The sequence below is a fragment of the Pan troglodytes genome, chromosome 1 (genome assembly GCF_028858775.2).
Source record: "Pan troglodytes isolate AG18354 chromosome 1, NHGRI_mPanTro3-v2.0_pri, whole genome shotgun sequence".
Lineage (NCBI taxonomy): Eukaryota > Metazoa > Chordata > Mammalia > Primates > Hominidae > Pan > Pan troglodytes.
Window position 1 is genome coordinate 118,171,348 of NC_072398.2, and position 19,910 is coordinate 118,191,257.

Sequence of the window (19,910 nt, forward strand, 5' to 3'; positions counted from 1 at the left end):
CAGGAGTAGATAATGGCCCTTAATTATATTTCAATAGAGACTAAAACCAAATTATTTGTTATTTGACATTAAGAGGTGACGATAACTGTGCAGATAATTTGCTAGAGGAGTTTGCCAAAAAAGAGTAGAAATAGGACAGAATCATTAGAAAGCAGCAAAGTTGAGTAAAGGTTTTGTTCAGTATTAGAAAGATAGACAAAGTAGGTGTGAGCTCTGCCTCCTTAGCTATTTCTGTTGTAAACCTAGAGAAGACCTGCTTAACAGTGGAGAATTGCTAACATCCTGAGAAAACCTCTTCACTTTCTGTTATTTCACTTTTTAAAAAACAAATAGAGGCAAAGGGTCTTCCTAAATAATGTTCATAAGGGATCAGTGGCAGGGCATTGGGGAGGGGAGGAAGCTGCTTGATTATAAATTCTTTTTTTTTTTTTTTTTTCTGAGACAGAGTTTCACTCTTGTTGCCCAGGCTGGAGTGCAATGGCATAATCTTGGCTCACCGCAACCTCCACCTCCTCGGTTCAAGCAGTTCTCCTGCCTCAGCCTCCTGAGTACCTGGGATTACAGGCATATGCCACCACACCCAGCTAATTTTTGTATTTTTAGTAGAGACAGTGTTTCACCATGTTGGCCAGGCTGGTCTCGATCTCCTGACCTCATGATCCGCCCGCCTCAGCCTCCCAAAGTGCCGGGATTACAGGCATGAGCCACTGCACCCGGCTGATTATAAATTCTTTACATTTCACCCATGAGCAAAATTTAGTTTGTGTCAAGCTAGCTCTTCTGGAAAATGTGGGGCTTGTGGGGAAACATATCACATTTAAAATCCTGAAATCAGGCCAAGCATGGTGGCTCACACTTGTAATCCCAGCACTTTGGGAGGCCGAGGCCGGTGGATTACTTGAGGTCAGGAATTTGAGACCAGCCTGGCCAACATGGTGAAACCCTGTCTCAACATGGGAACACTTACCTGTAGTCTCAAGAGGCTGATGCAGGAGTATCCCTTGAGCCTAGGAGGCTGAGGCTACGAATGTGCCACTACACTCCAGCCCGGGCAACAGGGCAAGACCCTGTCTCAAAAAAAAAAAAAGAAAAGAAAAGAAATGTAACACCATTGAGGTGAGATAATAAGAGATATTCTGCTACTTTTAAAACAATTAAAATTTCGGCTAGGTGTGGTGGCTCACGCCTATAATCCCAGTACTTTGGGAGACCAGGAGTTTCAGACCAGCCTGGGTAACATGGAGAGGCACCATCTCTACCAAAAAAAAAAAAAAAATAAAAAATAAGAAATAAATAAATTTTTAAAAAGTAAAATTTCTAGTCCCCAATACTAAAAGATACTGAAAGAAATTGCCAATGGGGTTGCAAACCGCAAATGGAAATACTATTGAAATTATTGACAGTGGGGAAAGGGTCAGAGAGTAAAATGTCTTTGATTTTTTAAGTATGAAAAAAGACTTACTTTAAAGATAGAGATTGACCAAACCTGCTTAGCTTAAGTAGTTGCATATCTAGAGAGTAAGACTGTGGAATAGAGTAGGGTTTTGTTGTTGTTATAAATATTTGGTATTACCTTAAAATTACATCCATATAGGCTGGGTGTGGTGGCTCACGCCTGTAATCCTAGCATTTTGGGAGGCCGAGCTGGGTGGATCACCTGAGGTCAGGAATTTGAGACCAGCCTGACCAACATGGTGAAACCCCATCTCTACTAAAAATTTGAAAATTAGCTGGGCGTGGTGGTGGGACCTGAAATCACAGCTACTTGGGAGGCTGAGGCAGGAGAATCCCTTGAACCAAGAAGGTGGAGGTTGCAATGAGCCGGGATCGTGCCACTGTACTCCAGCCTGGACGGCGGCAAAAGCGAGACTCCATCTCAAAAAAAAAAAAAAAATATATATATATATATGTATACAATACAATAATCAAACTTTATTTTAAAAAATGTTCTCAGGCTGGGCACGGTGGCTCACACCTGTAATCCCAGCACTTTGGGAGGCCAAGGCGGGTGGATCACGAGGTCAGGAGTTCGAGACCAGCCTGGCCAACATGGTGAAACCCCGTCTCTACTAATAATACAAAAACTTAGCCGGGCCTGGTGGCTGGCACCTGTAGACCCAGCTACTTGGGAGGCTGAGGCAGGAGAATTGCTTCAACCTGGGAGGCGGAGGTTGCAGTGAGCCAAGATCTTGACACTGCACTCCAGCCTGGGTGACAGAGTGAGACTCAGTGAGAGATTTTTTGTATTTTTAGTAGAGACACGGTGGAGGCTCCATCTCAAAAAAAAAAAAAAAAAAAAAAAAAAAAAAAAAGTTCCCCAGGTGGAAAAAAATTACATTCTGAAAACTAGTAGGAAAATTTTCAATGATCTCTAGAACATTTTGGCATGGATTATCAAAAGATGTTTTACAAGCATGTAAAGAAATTGACTCTAGGCACTAACAAGGGGCCACTACGGGCAAGTTCTTTCATTCAGCAAATATTTGTTGCGCAAATTCTGAGTTATAGTTACTGTGCAAGACACAAGGGATGAAGCAGAAAACAAAACAGGCACATTCCTGCCCCTTGTGGAACTCTGGTGAGGAAGACAAATAATAAAACGTATGGTATAATTACAGCTTGTGATAAGTGCCAAAAAAGAAAACCCAGGGATTTATGTGAGCCCATAATTACAGGAACTAGCTTCACGGGAGAGGAGGCAGTGCTAGAGAAATCCTCTGTGAGGACACAGTATTTAAACTGCTACCTGAGGGATGAATAGAATTTAGGTGGACAATGCGTGCAGAGTGCTACAGAGAAAATCTGAAAACACCATGTGAAAGAGTCATGAGGCAGGAATAAGCTTGCCATGCTAGAGGAACAGAGAAAAAGCTGAGGTGGCTGGAACAGTAAACAGGAGGGAGAGTGCAGATAAGCAGGGGCCACATCACACAGGCAGTAACTAATGCTATTTTCTTTTTTAAAATGATTACTGGACAGGTAGATGAAAGAAATAAAAACACACTGTTGGAGAGAAAACATCATTTCTTTTTTTACCCTTTTTAGGTTCTTAGTTGAGACACTTGAAAACAAGCGTCAGATTAACAAAAGAAAAACAAGTTTATTAACATGCTGTACCCATCAAGTGGGAGAGGCCTCAGTTCAAAAGTATTTCTCTCTCCAGGCAGTGGCTTAGGGACCTTGTTTAAATAGTATTTTAACAAAGAACCATGAATTTTTTTTTTTTTTTTTTTTTTTTTTTTTGACAGAGTCTTGCTCTGTCGCCCAGGCTGGAGTGCAGTGGCATGATCTCGGCTCACTGCAACCTCACCTCCTGGGTTCAAGTGATTATTGTGCCTCAGCCTCCCGAGTAGCTGGGGTTACAGGTGTGTGCCACCACGCCCGGCTGATTTTTGTATTTTTAGTAGAGACAGGGTAATGCCATGTTGGACAGGCTGGTTTCGAGCTCCTGGCCTCAAGCAATCCACCGGCCTAGGCCTCCCAAAGTGCTGGGATTACAGGCGTGAGCCACCGCACTCGGCCAGAGCCATGAATCTTACGAAGTGCTGAAACAAAGAAGAGTATCTTTAGGCTTCCAAAAGGCAGGAAAATGTGGGAAGGTAAATTAATGGGAAGAGTAAAGTCTGCTCCTGGATCCTCTAGCACCGCTGAGCTGTTTCTGAGCGGATGAAGGCAGAGTTAGGAAGGGCGGTGTGCCCATGTGTTTTAAGCTTTTAAACTAAAATCCCCAGTATTTTAGAGAGAAATATTTTGGTTTCCTTCAACACACTAAATTTGTTTTCTGCAAGGTAACTGATCAAAATGGTTGGGATGAACCAGTTATCACTTTTTTTTTTTTTTTGAGATGGAGTCTCGCTCTGTCACCCAGGCTGGAGTGCAGTGGCGCTATCTAGGCTCACTGCAAGCTCTGCCTCCCGGTTCACACCATTCTCCTGCCTCAGCCTCCCGAGTAGGTGGGACTACAGGCGCCCGCCATCACGCCTGGCTAATTTTTTGTATTTTTAGTAGAGACGGGGTTTCACCATGTTAGCCAGGATGGTCTCGATCTCCTGACCTCGTGATCCGCCTGCCTCGGCCTCCCAAAGGGCTGGGATTACAGGCGTGAGCCACCGCGCAGTTATCACTTCTACAACCAAATTATATCCCAAATCCATCCACTTCCCGCTTTCTCCTCCCTAGATCAAATCACCACCATCTCCCTTGGGCTACTGCTACTGGTCTTGTTTTCACTTTTACTTCCCACAGTCCATCCTCTATACAGCAGCTAGAGTGATCTAAAATGTAAATCAGGCCATTTGAATTCTTTGCTTAAAAATCCTTCAATGGCAGCCGGGTGCGGTGGCTCACGCCTGTAATCCCAGCACTTTGGGAGGCCAAGGCGAGTGGATCGCCTGAGGTCAGGAGTTCAAGACCAGCCTGACCAACATGGAGAAACCCCGTCTCTACTAAAAATACAAAATTAGCCGGGCATGGTGGCACATGCCTATTACTAGGCAGGCTACTAGGGAGGCTGAGGCAGGAGAATCACTTGAACCTGGGAGGCGGAGGTTGCGGTGAGCCAAGATTGAGATCATGCCATTGCACTCCAGCCTGGGCAACAAGAGTGAAACTCTGTCTCAAAAAAAAAAAAAAAAAAAAAATCCTTTTATGGCTTCCCATTTGTCACAGGTTAAGTTTGTCACAGATGCAGAGGTGGAGTTTGGGATTCAACATGTTATTAAGGTTTAACATCTGTGACAAGGAAGAAAGAGAAATCTGAGTTGGACTGAGGAAGAAATCCGTGATGCAGACCAAAAATAGCCTTGGCCAACCTATCAAGGAGCTCTGAAAAACGAGTATTATCCGTCAGAATTGTTAGGTTAAAATAGCTGGGGCTTTATAACCCTGCTCACTTAGTCTCTAGAAGCGGTCTGCTCTAAGAAGGGTATATCCTTAAGCAGTGAGGCTCTCTGTGTCTGGGGCAGATTCTGAAAGGGCTGTTTGGTGACTACACTCTTTACATCTGGGCATCAAGTCCTTCCTTAAAGGAGGATATGGATGGTACATCTCTTGTCCATCTCACCACTGCATTTAGAATAAAAGGCCTTGCCAAGCACATTGTGTGAGTCTGTAGTCTCAGCTATTGGGAAGCTGAGGGGTGAGGATTGTTTGAGCTTCAGAGTTCCAGGCTGCAGTGTGCTATGATTGCTCCTGTGAATAGCCACTGTACCCTAGCCCAGGTGACACAGGGAGACCCCATCTCTAAAAAAGTAAGTTAGTAAATAAAAGAATTTCAAGACCTTACATAATCTAGTTTCTGTCTACCTTTCCTCTACTTGCCTTTGTTCACATTTTGCTCTAGGTACACTGCCCTCCTTGTTTTTTTAAGCCCATCCCTTCCTCAAGGACTTTGTGCTTGCTGTTCCCCTTGCCTGGAATGGTATACTCTCAGTCTTCACATGGCTAGTGCCTTCAGAAGTTGTGTGCCTTTCTCCTCATTATTCTGTTTAGTGTTGCTCCATTTCACTTTCCTCATAAAATGATCTGAATTTTTATTTACATCTATCTCATCAACTAGAATGTAAATTTCGTGAGAGTCTCGGTGTGGTCTGTTTTTTCCACTTCTCTAACCCCACTCAGTACCTAGAACACAGTAGACCTCCACAAATATTTATGGTTCTTTTGCTTTTTTTTTTTTTTTTTTTTTTGAGACAGAGTCTCGCTCTGTTGCCCAGGCTGGAATGCAGTGGTGTGATCTTGGCTCACTGCAAGCTCTGCCTCCCGGGTTCACGCCATTCTCCTGCCTCAGCCTCCCGAGTAGCTAGGACTACAGGCGCTCACCACCATGCCCGGCTAATTTTTTGTATTTTTAGTAGAGACAGGGTTTCACCGTGTTAGCCAGGGTGGTCTCGATCTCCTGACCTCATGATCCGCCCACCTCGGCCTCCCAAAGTGCTGGGATTACAGGCGTGAGCCACTGTGCCCAGCCTGTTTTTTGTTTTTTTTTAAAGATGCGATCTTGCTCTGTTGCCCAGGCTGGAATGTGGAGGTGTGATCATAGCTCACTGTAGCCTCAAACTCCTGGGCTCAAGTGATTCTCCTGCCACAGCCTCCCAAGTAGCTAAGACTACAGGCATGTACCACAACACCTGGCTAATTTTTAAAATTTTTTGTGGAGATGAGGTCTCACTAGGTTGTCCAGGCTGGTCTCAAACTCCTGGCTTCAAGTGATTCTCCTATCTCGGCCTCTGAAATGCAGAAAGGTACATTGAATGATACTACAGATAGCTACAGTTTTAGCTAACTAAATTTTGTCCAAATAATATTTATTAGTATTAAGGTTAACCTGAAGGGAGACCTCTAGTTGGCTGATACAAGTCTGTCTGGTCCTGTCAAACAGTTAAAAGTCAATGATTTGTATCAGAAATGTTGTGATCATCCAAATTTCTGATGACACAAAGCTGGGAGTATTGATGGCTAAAATATTGGATGATGGGTTTCAGATTCAGAAGGACCTGAAAGTTCATCAACAACAGAATGGACATTGAATTGTGGTATATTATTCAAGCAATAAACTATTGTACAGCAATGAAAGTGAGTAAACTACTGCTATCAGAAACATGAAGAAACTTCACAAAGAAAATGTTGAAAGAAATAAACCAAACACACACAAAGGAGTATAGATTGCATGATGCCACATGTATGTATGTTTCCAATCCAGGCAAAACTATTCAGTGGTGTTAAAAGTCAGGACTGGTTCTCTATAGGAAGGAGGAAGGGGGCATGAGTTAGGCTTCTGAAGTGCTGGTAATAACTTTCTTGACCTATGTGGTAGTTATATAAATATGTTTACTTTGCAAAAATTCATTGATCATTGATGTGTGCACTTAGGATTTGTGCACATTTTATATGTGTGTTATGTTAATTAATTCATTTTTTTTTTTTAGATGGAGTTTTGCTCTTATTGCCCAGACTGGAGTGCCATGGTGTGATCTCAGCTCACTGAAACCTCCACCTCCCAGGTTCAAGTGATTCTTTTGCCTCAGCCTCCCAAGTAGCTGTGATTACAGGCATGTGCCACCACGCTCGGCTAATTTTGTATTTTTAGTAGAGACAAGATTTCACCATGTTGGCCAGGCTGGTCTCGAACTCCTGACCTCAGGTGATCTGCCTGCCTGGGCCTCCCAAAGTGCTGGGATTACAGGCGTAAGCCACGGTGCCTGGCCTATTCTATGTTAATTTTAAAGTTAAGAGTGAAATAGACTTGGGAGATTTATTTAACTAAAAACTCCTTTTTTTTTTTTTTTTTTTTTTTAACAGGAAATATAATTTTATTTTTCTATAACTCAGTTTAACAATTTAACAATTTAACTTTTATTATTCCCATCAGCACCATAGGAAAAGTAACAATGAAAAAAACTGTTACTATTCCCAGACCAGGGAATCCTTATGTAGTCTAAGGATGTGGTAGCCTGTTTACTTGTCATCAATTCTACCAAATCTATCGGCCATAGCCTTTTTTTTTTTTTTTTTTTTTGAGACAAGGGTCTCTGTCACCTGGACTGGAGTGCGGTAGCATGATCATAGCTCACTGCAGCCTCAAGCTCCTGGCCTCAAGAGATTCTCCCACCTCAGCCTCCCAAAGCACCGGGATACACATGAGACATGACACCTGGCTATAGCTCAAGTTTTGTTTGACCCATCTGCAGGTTTTAAAATTCAAAAGCTGGCCAGGCATGGTGGCTCAAACCAGTAATCCCTGCACCTGGGAGGCTGAGGTGAGTGGATTACCTGAACTCAAGAGTCTGAGACCAGCCTGGCCAACATGGCAAAACCCCGTTTCTACTAAAAATACAAAAATTAGCCCAGTATGGTGGTGTGCACCTGTTGTCCCTGCTACTCCGGGGGCTGAGGCAGGAGGATCACTTGAGCCTTGGGAGGCTGAGGTTGCAGTGAGCCATGATCTCCAGCCTCAGTAACAGAGGGAGACCCTGTCTCCGCTGTGGCTGCAGCTCACACCTCTAATCTTATCACTCTGGGAGGCCAAGGCAGGAGGACGCCTTGAGGCCAAGAGTTCAAGACTAGCCTGGACAACATAAGAGACCTTATCTCTCCAAAAAGTTTAAAAAATGACCAGGTGGGGTGGTACACTTACGTAGTCCTAGCTACTCAGGAGGCTGAGGTGGAAGGATCACTTGAGCCCAGGGGTTGGAGGTTACAGCAAACTATGATCACGCCACCACACTCCAGCCTAGACAAGAGAGCAAGACTTTGTCTCTCTTTTTTTTTTTTTTTCTTTTTTATTGATCATTCTTGGGTGTTTCTCGCAGAGGGGGATTTGGCAGGGTCACAGGACAATAGTGGAGGGAAGGTCAGCAGATAAACAAGTGAACAAAGTTCTCTGGTTTTCCTAGGCAGAGGACCCTGCGGCCTTCCGCAGTGTTTGTGTCCCTGGGTACTTGAGATTAAGGAGTGGTGATGACTCTTAACGAACATGCTGCCTTCAAGCATCTGTTTAACAAAGCACATCTTGCACCGCCCTTAATCCATTCAACCCTGAGTGGATACAGCACATGTTTCAGAGAGCACAGGGTTGGGGGTAAGGTCACAGATCAACAGGATCCCAAGGCAGAAGAATTTTTCTTAGTACAGAACAAAATGAAAAGTCTCCCGTGTCTACCTCTTTCTACACAGACACGGCAACCATCCGATTTCTCAATCTTTTCCCCACCTTTCCCCCCTTTCTATTCCACAAAACCGCCATTGTCTTCATGGCCCGTTCTCAATGAGCTGTTGAGTACACCTCCCAGATGGGGTGGTGGCCGGGCAGAGGAGCTCCTCACTTCCCAGTAGGGGCGGCCGGGCAGAAGCGCCCCTCACCTCCCGGACGGGGCGGCTGGCCGGGCGGGGGGCTGACCCCCCCCACCTCCCTCCCGGACGGGGCGGCTGGCCGGGCGGGGGGCTGACCCCCCACCTCCCTCCCGGACAGGGCGGCTGGCCAGGCAGAGGGGCTCCTCACTTCCCAGTAGGGGCGGCTGGGCAGAGGCGCCCCTCACTTCCCCGACGGGGCGGCTGGCCCGGCAGGGGGCTGACCCCCCCACCTCCCTCCCGGAGGGGGCGGCTGGCCGGGCAGAGGGGCTCCTCACTTCCCGGTAGGGGCGGCCGGGCAGAGGCGCCCCTCACCTCCCGGACAGGGCGGCTGGCCGGGCGGGGGGCTGACCCCCCCACCTCCCTCCCGGACGGGGCGGCTGGCCGGGCAGAGGGGCTCCTCACTTCCCAGAAGGGGCGGCCGGGCAGAGGCGCCCCTCACCTCCCGGATGGGGCGGCTGGCCAGGCGGGGGGCTAACCCCCCCACCTCCCTCCCGGACGGGGCGGCTGGCCGGGCCGGGGGCTGACCCCCCCACCTCCCTCCCAGACAGAGCGGCTGGCCGGGCAGAGGGGCTCCTCACTTCCCAGTAGGGGCGGCCGGGCAGAGGCGCCCCCCCCACCTCCTGGACAGGGCGGCTGGCCGGGCAGGGGGCTGATCCCCCCAACTCCCTCCCAGACGGGGCGGCTGGCCAGGCGGGGGGCTGATCCCCCCACCTCCCTCCCGGACGGGGCGGCTGGCCGGGCGGGGGGCTGACCCCCCCACCTCCCTCCCGGATGGGGCGGCTGGCTGGGAGGGGGGCTGACCCCCCCACCTCCCTCCCGGACGGGGCGGCTGGCCGGGCAGAGGGGCTCCTCACTTCCCAGTAGGGGCGGCCGGGCAGAGGCACCCCTCGCCTCCCGGATGGGGCGGCTGGCCAGGCGGGGGGCTGACCCCCCCACCTCCCTCCCGGACGAGGCGGCTGGCCGGGCAGAGGGGCTCCTCACTTCCCGGTAGGGGCGGCCGGGCAGAGGTGCCCCTCACCTCCCGGACAGGGCGGCTGGCCGGGCGGGGGGCTGACCCCCCCACCTCCCTCCCAGACGAGGAGGGAGGACGCTCCTCACTTCTCAGACGGGGTGGCTGCCAGGCGGAGGGGCTCCTCACTTCTCAGACGGGGCGGTTGCCAGGCAGAGGGTCTCCTCACTTCTCAGACAGGGCAGCCGGGCAGAGACACTCCTCACATCCCGGACGGGGCGGCAGGGCAGAGGTGCTCCCCACATCTCAGACGATGGGCGGCCGGGCAGAGACGCTCCTCACTTCCCAGATGTGATGGCGGCCGGGCAGAGACGCTCCTCACTTTCCAGACTGGGCAGCCAGGCAGAGGGGCTCCTCACATCCCAGACGATGGGCGGTCAGGCGGAGACGCTCCTCACTTCCCAGATGTGATGGCGGCCGGGAAGAGGCGCTCCTCACTTCCTAGATGGGATGGCGGCCGGGCAGAGACGCTCCTCACTTTCCAGACTGGGCAGCCAGGCAGAGGGGCTCCTCACATCCCAGACGATGGGCGGTCAGGCGGAGACGCTCCTCACTTCCCAGACGGGGTGGCTGCCAGGCAGAGGCTGCAATCTCGGCACTTAGGGAGGCCAAGGCAGGCGGCTGGGAGGTGGTTGTAGCGAGCCGAGATCACGCCACTGCACTCCAGCCTGGGCGCCATTGAGCACTGAGTTAACGAGACTCCGTCTGCAATCCCGGCACCTCGGGAGGCCGAGGCTGGCGGATCACTCGCGGTTAGGAGCTGGAGACCAGCCCAGCCGACACATCGAAACCCCGTCTCCACCAAAAAAATACGAAAACCAGTCAGGCGTGGCGGCGCGCGCCTGCAATCGCAGGCACTCGGCAGGCTGAGGCAGGAGAATCGGGCAGGGAGGTTGCAGTGAGCTGAGATGGCAGCAGTACCGTCCAGCTTCGGCTCGGCATCAGAGGGAGACCGTGGAAAGAGGGGAGAGGGGAGAGGGGGAGGGGGGAGGGGAGAGGGGAGAGGGGAGAGGGGAGAGGGAGCTCTATCTACCACACAGTCCTTCTCTCTTTTTTTTTTTTTTTGAGATGGAGTCTTGCTGTGTCACCCAGGTTGGAGTGCAATGGCGCAATCTCAGCTCACTGCAAGCTCCGCCTCCCAGGTTCACGCCATTCTCCTGCCTCAGCCTCCCAAATAGCTGGTACTACAGGCACCCACCACCATGCCTGGCTAATTTTTTGTATTTTTAGTAGAGACAGGGTTTCACCGTGTTAGCCAGGATGGTCTCAATCTCCTGACCTTGTGATCCACCCACCTTGGCCTCCCAAAGTGCTGGGATTATAGGTGTGAACCACCGCACCCAGCCTTAACTAAAAACTCCTGTGTAGTTCCTGATTTTGAATAAAAGAATTTTAACATTTTGCCAGTTAGTATCATAGTTGCTTTTCATTTGGGGTAAATAGTTTTTATTATGTTGAAGTAGTTTCTTTTGATTTTCTTTCACAGTTTTTGTTGGAATGGCTACTGAATACACTATAACACCTATTGCTGCAGGGATGGGGGCAAGGGGTATTTTCATGTGCTGCTACTGAAATATGAAGTGTTATAGCCTTTTTGGAAAGCAGTCTGGCAACAGCTATTATTTTAAATATACCCTTTGGCCAGGTGCGGCAGCTCACGCCTGTAATCTCAGCACTTTGGGAGGCCAAGGAGGGTGGATCATCTGAGGTCAGGAGTTTGAGACCAGCCTGGCCAACATGGTGAAACCCTGTCTCTACTAGAAATACAAAAATTAGCCGGGCGTGATAGCGCGTGCCTGTAATCCCAGCTACTCAGGAGGCTGAGGCAGGAGAATCACTTGAGCCCGGGAGGCAGAGGTTGCAGTGAGCCAAGATTGTGCAACTGCACTCCAGCCTGGGCGATACAGCGAGACTTGGTCTCAAAAAATAAAATAAAATAAAAAATAAATAAAAATATATATATACCCTTTGACCCAGCAATTACAGTCCTAGGAATCTATCCTCTGAAAAAAACCATTAGTTTCAATAAAACTATTGGAGTAAAAACACTATAGGATGTATGTACAAGGACATTTGTTGCAGCATTTTAAGTGGCAACACACACACACAAATTGTGAATACTATGGATGTCCATCAATAGAGTGATGGTTGTAAAAATTATAGTACATTCACATTTTGGCACATCCATGAAGAGGAATGAATTTGTACTCTACCAGTTGACTTAGAGGGATTTTACACACAAAAATGTTTTGAGTAAAAGGCAAAAAAGTAGTCACTTTTTAAATGACAAAAAAAACTGCATTGAATATGTGTGCATTTGTATTTGTCTATATGTGATTATATGAGCATAGAGAAAAATATTAACAACTAGGTTGATAAATTGATTATGGGGGTGGAGGGGACAGGTGATGGGGTAGTAGATGAGGATGGGGGATGGTAGAGTCAAGGAAGAAAGAAAAAGTAAAATAAGAACCAGAGGATTTTTTGTAATCTCTGTATGAGCCGGTAATCTTGTATTACAGGTAAAAAATCAAATGCAGTCTTAGGGGCATTGATATATTATACTGTCACCAAATCAAAGGACATAATAATCCCAGTGTGCTTTATGCTGTTCACATCAAATCTAGCATATTAATTTCTGGACACCACACTAAAAACAAAACAAAACAAATAACGCCCTACTTGTTGCTGCCAAAATAAATAAATTGTTTTTCTTATAAGAGGAATGGTCAGCCAGGCACGGTGGCTCACACCTTAGGAAGCTGGCTCCAACACTTTGGGAGGCTGGCCAGGCACGGTGGCTCCAACAATTTGGGAGGCTGAAGTGGGAGGATCCTTTGAGCCCAGGAGTTTGATAGCAGCTTGGGCAACATAGGGAGACCCTATCTCTAACAGAGAAAAAAAGAATTAGCTGGGTATGGTGGCTCGTGCCTGTGGTCCCATCTGCTTGGGAAGCTGAAGTGGGAGGACTACTTGAGCCCAGGAAATCTAGGCTGCAGTGAGCAGTGATCACACCACTGCACTCCAGCCTGGGTGATGAAGTGAGACCTTGTCTCAAAGAAAAAAAAAAGAGGAATACTTAAAAATCAGGCAAACCTGGGTTCCAATATCATATCAGCCACTTACTTAGCTATGCGGCCTTGGGAAAATTACTTAATCCCTCTATGCCCCAGTTTCCTCATCTGTACAATGGGGATAATTACAGTGCCTATCCCTCAGGGTTATTGTAGAGTAATTAAAACAAACCATCTATTTGTTTCCTTTTTTAAAAGGAAGTGGCATCTAGAATAAGCTCAATAAAAATGTTGTTGTTCTTCTTCTTATTATTATTTTGAGATGGAGTCTCGCTCTGTTGCCCAGGCTGGAGTGTAGTGGCATGATCTCGGCTCACTGCAACCTCTGCCTCCAGGGTTTAAGAGATTCTCCTGCCTCAGCCTCCCGAGTAGCTGGGACTACAGGCACCCACCACCACGCTTGGCTAATTTTCATATTTTTAGTAGAAACAGGGTTTTGCCTTGTTGGCCAGGCTGGTCTCAAACCCCTGGCCTGGTGATCCTCCCGCCTTGGCTTCCCAAAGTGCTGGGATTACAGGCGTGAGCCACCATGCCCGGCCAAATGTTTTCACTATTAAAGTAAATATTTATTGTGAAACTTAGAATTTACATATAAACAAGAAAGTAAAAACATAACCATAATCTTACCTTCCAGAGTTAAACATTAACTTTTGGATGTTCATGCGTTACCCAATGTGATCTGAAAAATCATTATGAGACCTGGTGACAGCTTAATTGGCACAAATTAGCAGCTACCAGTGTGTGAAGGGTTGTCATATGGAAGAGAGGTAGACATATTTTGTGAGGCTCCAGAGAACCACAGGAAGAAGCAAGGGTTATGATGAGAGCTGTCCAGCAATAGATTGAGCTGCCCAACACCATATGGAGCTCCTTGTTATAACAACTGAGTTTTTGGCTTGCAACCATTTGACAAAAAAAGTTATGGAAAAGACGTCAAGTTGAATGACCTCTAAAACTCTTCCTAACTCTAACTTTTTTTTTTTTTTTTTTTAGACAGAATCTTGCCCTATCACCCAGGCTGTAGTGCCGTGGTATAATCTTGGCTCACCGCAACCTCCACCTCCTGGGTTCAAGCCATTCTCCTGCTTCAGCCTCCTGAGTAGCTGTGACTACAGGCATGCACCACCACACCTGGCTAATTTTTGTATTTTTAGTAGAGACAGGGTTTCACCATATTGGCCAGGCTGGTCTTGAACTCCTGACCTCAAGTGATTCACCCACCTGGGCCTTCCAAAGTGCTGGGATTACAGGCATAAGCCACTGTACCCGACCATAACTCTAACATTAATCATCAAGAAATGCTTGCTATATGTATACATACATTAGATTCACAGCCTGCATAAGAGTTTGTGTGATTTCTTACTTAGTAAATACTGAGTGGTAAGGACAATTCCAAATTCATCCCATGAAAGTTAATAGGGAATTCCTAGCAGGTCATAGGTCAGATAGAAAATCTGTCCTTCATGAAACGCTGAGGACGTGCAATTCCAATTAAACCCACTCAATCTGGAGAAAGAAATCAAAGGGAGGGGGTGGGCCTGGAAAGAGTACATCTTATCTTCAGGTACTGTTTGTTTGATTTTTTTTAATACTTGGGGTTTGTTTCTGGGAAGAATTCTTGACCTGGCAAAAATTCATAGTAATTACTCAGGGGAAAGGAAAAAGAAGAAACAAACAAACAAAAAATACATTAATGTGGTTGGAAAAAAAATCTAAGAACATGGTGTTGGTGGGAGAGAAGACTAAAGGTTTGTGGAAGACCCACCCAAGTGCTTTTGATGTTTGACCAATTATTATCTTATTGTTCTTCCTGCTATAGATACAGCTGCAATTTATGTAACAGGATGTTTAAAAAGATTAAAGAGAATCTGTAGTAGGGTTCTGAGATGATAAGAGTCCCTAGAATATGCATTTATGGACGTTTAGAATATAAGTTCCTGTACATTCTTAGAATAAACCATCTATTTGTTTCCTTTTTTAAAAAAGAAACAAACAAAATTTGTATTTCAGTATGGCTGCTTCCTTCCAGCAAGTGATATGGAATAACAGACAAAGACAGCAAACCAATAACAGAGCAAAGACAAGTTGGTGGTGGTTCAAACTGTGGCCCATGCCGGTTCTTAATTAGCTTTGAGCTTTGAGTCTAAAATGTTTTAACTCTACATTATACACGTGTTTGGAATTTATTTGGATTCAACCTGTTCATCAGAAAATGGGTTATTCTATGATACAAGCAGGATCATTGTGTGAAATTTATGACTGCAATCACCCAACGTGAAGATGAAAGTTTAAACATTTTTTTGCTAGAGGAGTTTTCAAAAAAAAAAAAAAAAGTGTTCTACAGATGTCCCAAACATACAGAGTGACTTACTGGCATTTAAGTCTTTCTGCCATGTGGAGTGCTATCTTAAATGATAAATTGGCACTGGGCACTTGATAAAAGGGCATTGGGCATATTCTCCAAGTTTCTGGTGTTAGTCATGAATTAATTGCTTGTTAACTTTAATTCTCCTAGCAACCTAGGCTAATACCTACTGCATACTTGCTCTCTCTCTCTCACTGTATTTCTGTGCATGTGTATGTGCGTAATTTTTTTCTGAACTTGTTTCTGTTTGATAATAACTTACAGACATGATGCCCCTTTCCATTAAGCACTTCAGTGTATATTTTCTTTTCTTTGTTTTTTTTTTTTTTTTGAGACAGAGTTTTGCTCTGTCGCCCAGGCTGGAGTGCAGTGGCGTGATCTCAACTCACTGCAACCTCTGCCTCCTGGATTCCAGCTATTCTCCTGCCTCAGCCTCCAGGTAGCTGGGACTACATGCACATGCCACCATGCCCAGCTAATTTTGTATTTTTAGTAGAGACAGGGTTTCACTATGTTGGCCAGGCTGGTCTCAAACTCCGCCTCGGCCTCCCAAAGTGCTGGGATTACAGGAGTGAGCCACCACGCCCCGCCAGTGTATATTTTCTAAAAACAAGGATATTCTCTTTCATAACCACAATTATAAAAATTAAGAAATCAATATTGATTCAATAATATTTTCTAACCTACAGACCTCATTTGAATTTGCTCAAATGTTCCAATAATGTCCATTATGATAAAATAAATTCTATATCATACATTGTGTTCAGTTGTCAAGTGTCTTTAGTCTCCTTCAATCTGGAATAGAATTTTCCACACTTCGTCTTTCACAACCTTGACATATTTGAGGAGTTACAGGCCAGTTGTTTTATAGAGTGTCCCCTAACTTGGGTTGTCTGATGTTTCTTCATGATTACATTCAGGTTATGCATTCTTAGCAGGAATAGCACAGAAGTGATGTTGTGACCCCTACATAATATTAGTTGACTTGTTCCATTACTGTTGAAGTTAACTTTGATTACTTGGTTAAGGGGATGTCTACCAGGTTTCTTCACTTTAAAGGGACTATTTTTCCTTTTTTTTTTTTTTTCTGAGACAGAGTCTTGCTCTGTCACCCAGGCAGGAGTGCAGTGGCATGGTCTTAGCTCACTGCAACCTCTGCCTCCCGGGTTCAAGCAATTCTCCCGCCTCAGCCTCCCAAGTAGCTGGGATTACAGGCGCCCACCATCACACCAGCTAAATTTTTTTGTATTTTTAGTACAGATGGGGGTTTCACCATGTTGGCCAGGCTGGTCTTGAACTCCTGACCTCGTGATCTGCCTACCTCAGCCTCCCAAAGTGCTGGGATTACAGGCATGAGCCACTGCACCCGGCCTTTACTTTTCCCTTAATAGTTAACAAATATCTTGTGAGGAGATACTCTGAGACTATGTAAATATCCTCTTCCTCTGGCCGGGTGCCATGGCTCATGCCTGTAATCCCAGCACTTTCGAAGGCCGAGGAGGGTGGATCACCTGAGGTCAGGAGTTCGAGACCAGCCTGGCCAACATGGTGAAACACCGTCTCTACTAAAAATACAAAAAAATTAGCTGGGCATGGTGGCAGGCACCTGTAATCCCAGAATCCCAGCTACTCGGGAGCCTGAGGCAGGAGAATCAGTTGAACCAGGGAGGCGGAGGTTGCAGTGGCCAAGATCGCACTGCTGCACTCCAGCTTGGCAACAGAGCGAGACTCCGTCTTAAAAAAAAAAAAAAAGGCCAGGCACGGTGGCTGATGCCTGTAATCCCAGCACTTTGGGAGGCTGAGGCGGGTGGATCACCTGAGATCAGGAGTTTGAGACCAGCCTGGCCAACATGGTGAAACCAGTCTCTACTAAAAATACAAAAATTAGCCTGGCGTGGGTGCAGGCGCCTGTAATCCCAGCTACTTGGGAGGCTGAGGCAGGAGAATTGCTTGAACTCTGGAAGCGGAGGTTGCAAGGAGCCAAGATTGTGGCATTGCACTCCAGCCTGGGTTACAAGAGCAAAACTCTTGTCTCAAAAAAAAAAAAAAAAAAGCCCTGGTTCCTTTGGGGAGAATTGTATTTAGAACAATCTGGGTTCTAGGTGTACTAATTTGTACTGGAGTATCATGGCTTGTAGGCCCTTTCAGAGGACAGACTATCACACTAATACACAAATGCACACATATGCGCACACATACACACACACACACAAATTTATAAAACTATGTGCTCCCATTGATATTTCCAATTCTGATCCAGCACTGCAGAGTTCATTCTAGCCATCCCCCTTTCCATATTTGTTTATTTATTTATTTTGAGACGGAGTTTCACTCCTTTCATCCCGGCTGAAGTGCTATATAGCACAATCTCGGCTCACTGCAACCTCCACCTCCTGGGTTCAAGTGATTCTCCTGCCTCAGCCTCCCGAGTAGTTGGGATTACAGGCGCCTGCCACCACGCCCAGCTAAGTTTTTGTATTTGTAGTGGAGACGGGGTTTCACCATGTTTCACCATGTTGTCCAGGCTGGTCTCGAACTCCCAACCTCAGGCGATCCGCCTACCTTGGCCTCCCAGAGTGCTGGGATTACAGGTGTGAGCCACTGCGCCCGGCCTCTGTGGAACCACTCTTAACTACTACACCCAAGCACCCATAAATGTTCCTTCTTGCCAGGCTCACACCTGTAATCCCAACACTTTCAGAGGCCGAGATGGGTGGATCACCTGAGGTTGGGAGTTTGAGACCAGCCTGGCAAACATGGTGAAACCCTACCTCTACTAGGTGGCAGGTGCCTGTAGTCCCAGCTACTCAGGAAGCTGAGGCAGAAGAATTGCTTGAAGTCGGGAGGTGGGGTTGCAGTGAGCCGAAATTGCACCACTGCACTCCAGCCTGGGCAACAGAGTGAGACTCCATTTCAAAAAAATAAAAATAAAAATAAAAGCAGAAGGAGAAAAAGGAAACATGTTTATGTATTATAGGGCATTAGGAAAATATCTATTTTCCTGCTTACAGGTTTAGATTCAGGGATCTTAAACTCCAATTATTTCAGAGGACAGGCTATACTATACATGGGTGAAGCAATTAGATATAATAGGGAGGAGTAGAGACTGTGGGGGGTGGGGAATGGAAATTGCATGCCTCTTTTTTTTTTTTTTTAAGATGGAATCTTGCTCTTGTCGCCCAGGCTTCAGTGTAATGGCGTGATCTAGGCTCACTGCAACCTCCGCCTCCTGGGTTCAAGCAATTCTCCTGCCTCAGCTTCCCAAGTAGCTGGGATTACAGGTGCCCGCCACCATGGCCAGCTAATTTTTGTATTTTTAGTAGAGATGGGTTTTCACCATGTTGGCCAGGCTGGTCTCCAACTCCTGACCTCAGGTGATCCACCCACCTCGGCCTCCCAAAGTGCTGGGATTACAGTCGTGAGTGCTGCACCCATCCGAAATTGCATGCCTCTTCTAAAGACATTAAAAATAATTTTAAGAGCCGGGCTTGGTGGCTCATGCCTGTAATCCCAGCATTTTGGGAGGCCGAGGTGGGTGGATCACCTGAGGTCAGGAGTTCGAGAACAGCCTGACCAACATGGAGAAACCCCGTCTGCACTAAAAATACAAAATTAGCCAGGCATGGTGCCACATGCCTGTAATCCCAGCTACTCGGGAGGCTGAGGCAGGAGAATTGCTTGAACCCAGGAGGCAGAGGTTGTGGTGAGCCAAGATCGCCAGTCTTGGCAACAAGAGCAAAATGCTGTCTCAAAAAAAAAAAAAAAAAATTTTAAAACAGCAACAACAACAACACACTGTGCTAATCAAAGATGTCTGTGGGCTGAATTCACTTCAAAGGCAGCTCCCATTTGTGAACTTTAGCTTAGATTTTACAATTGTCTTTGTGAATTAACATTTGCCCTTGAAAGGTGTGTTTGCATGTGTGGATCTAGGTCAGTGTGTTCCAACAGTTACTGGCTGGACAATTTTAAGGATAAAGAAGCCTATTTGTCACTCACAGTGGTGAGGAAACAAACACTTGGAGGGCCCATGTACCCACCTGGGCTCTTCTGTGGCCTGGAATACCAAAAGCTATGACAAGTTTGCGAGAGTTGTCTGAAGCATTTGGGGGTTTTTTTGACCAAATAACTCAGACTTGGAGAATGAACCACTGGGAGAGGCAAGAGAGAGTTCCCAGGATGAGACCAACTCTGTGAGTAATGACTGGAGGTTCCCAAAGGTAGGTGGATGACCACACAGGAGAAGTTAGGAAATGGCAGGACTGTCAGACCTGTGGGTAAGGTAAAAAGATTATAAATTAGGTTTTCTACAAGGCAACCCCCTGGGAAGGAAGTAATATCTTGTTAGCTTTCCTGGGACAATCAGAAAGGTCATTTAGCAAGACCATCACTGATACACTAAAACTTGGATGTACAAAAAATCCATAACTTGATCCATTAGTATGACTAATCTCATTTTGTTTCCCAACACCTGACTTCCTCTTATGGTGGTAGTTGCAGGGCAATGGACTCATTTTGCTCGCCTCCCTTGTAGAGCCTTTGTGGTAAAAGTTCATTAAGCTAAAACCATAGTGACATGAGAAATTTGAGAGTGGAACACAGACTTTATTCC

General features: G+C 46.6%; 1 long non-coding RNA gene across 6 annotated transcripts in view; it reads right to left on the bottom strand.

Moving 5' to 3' along the window:
• Positions 1-1,973: 1,973 nt before the first annotated feature.
• LOC104002302 (uncharacterized) overlaps positions 1,974-19,910 on the bottom strand; it is a 70,933-nt gene continuing 52,996 nt past the window's right edge. For 4 of the 6 annotated variants that reach the window (XR_008539937.2, XR_008539936.2, XR_010159081.1 and 1 more), the window contains one exon: positions 10,903-19,569. This is a non-coding gene — a long non-coding RNA (uncharacterized LOC104002302). Of the gene's footprint in view, positions 8,231-9,948; positions 19,570-19,910 lie in introns of those variants that run through there. The other 2 variants (XR_010159082.1, XR_010159083.1) reach the window with 2 other exon arrangements.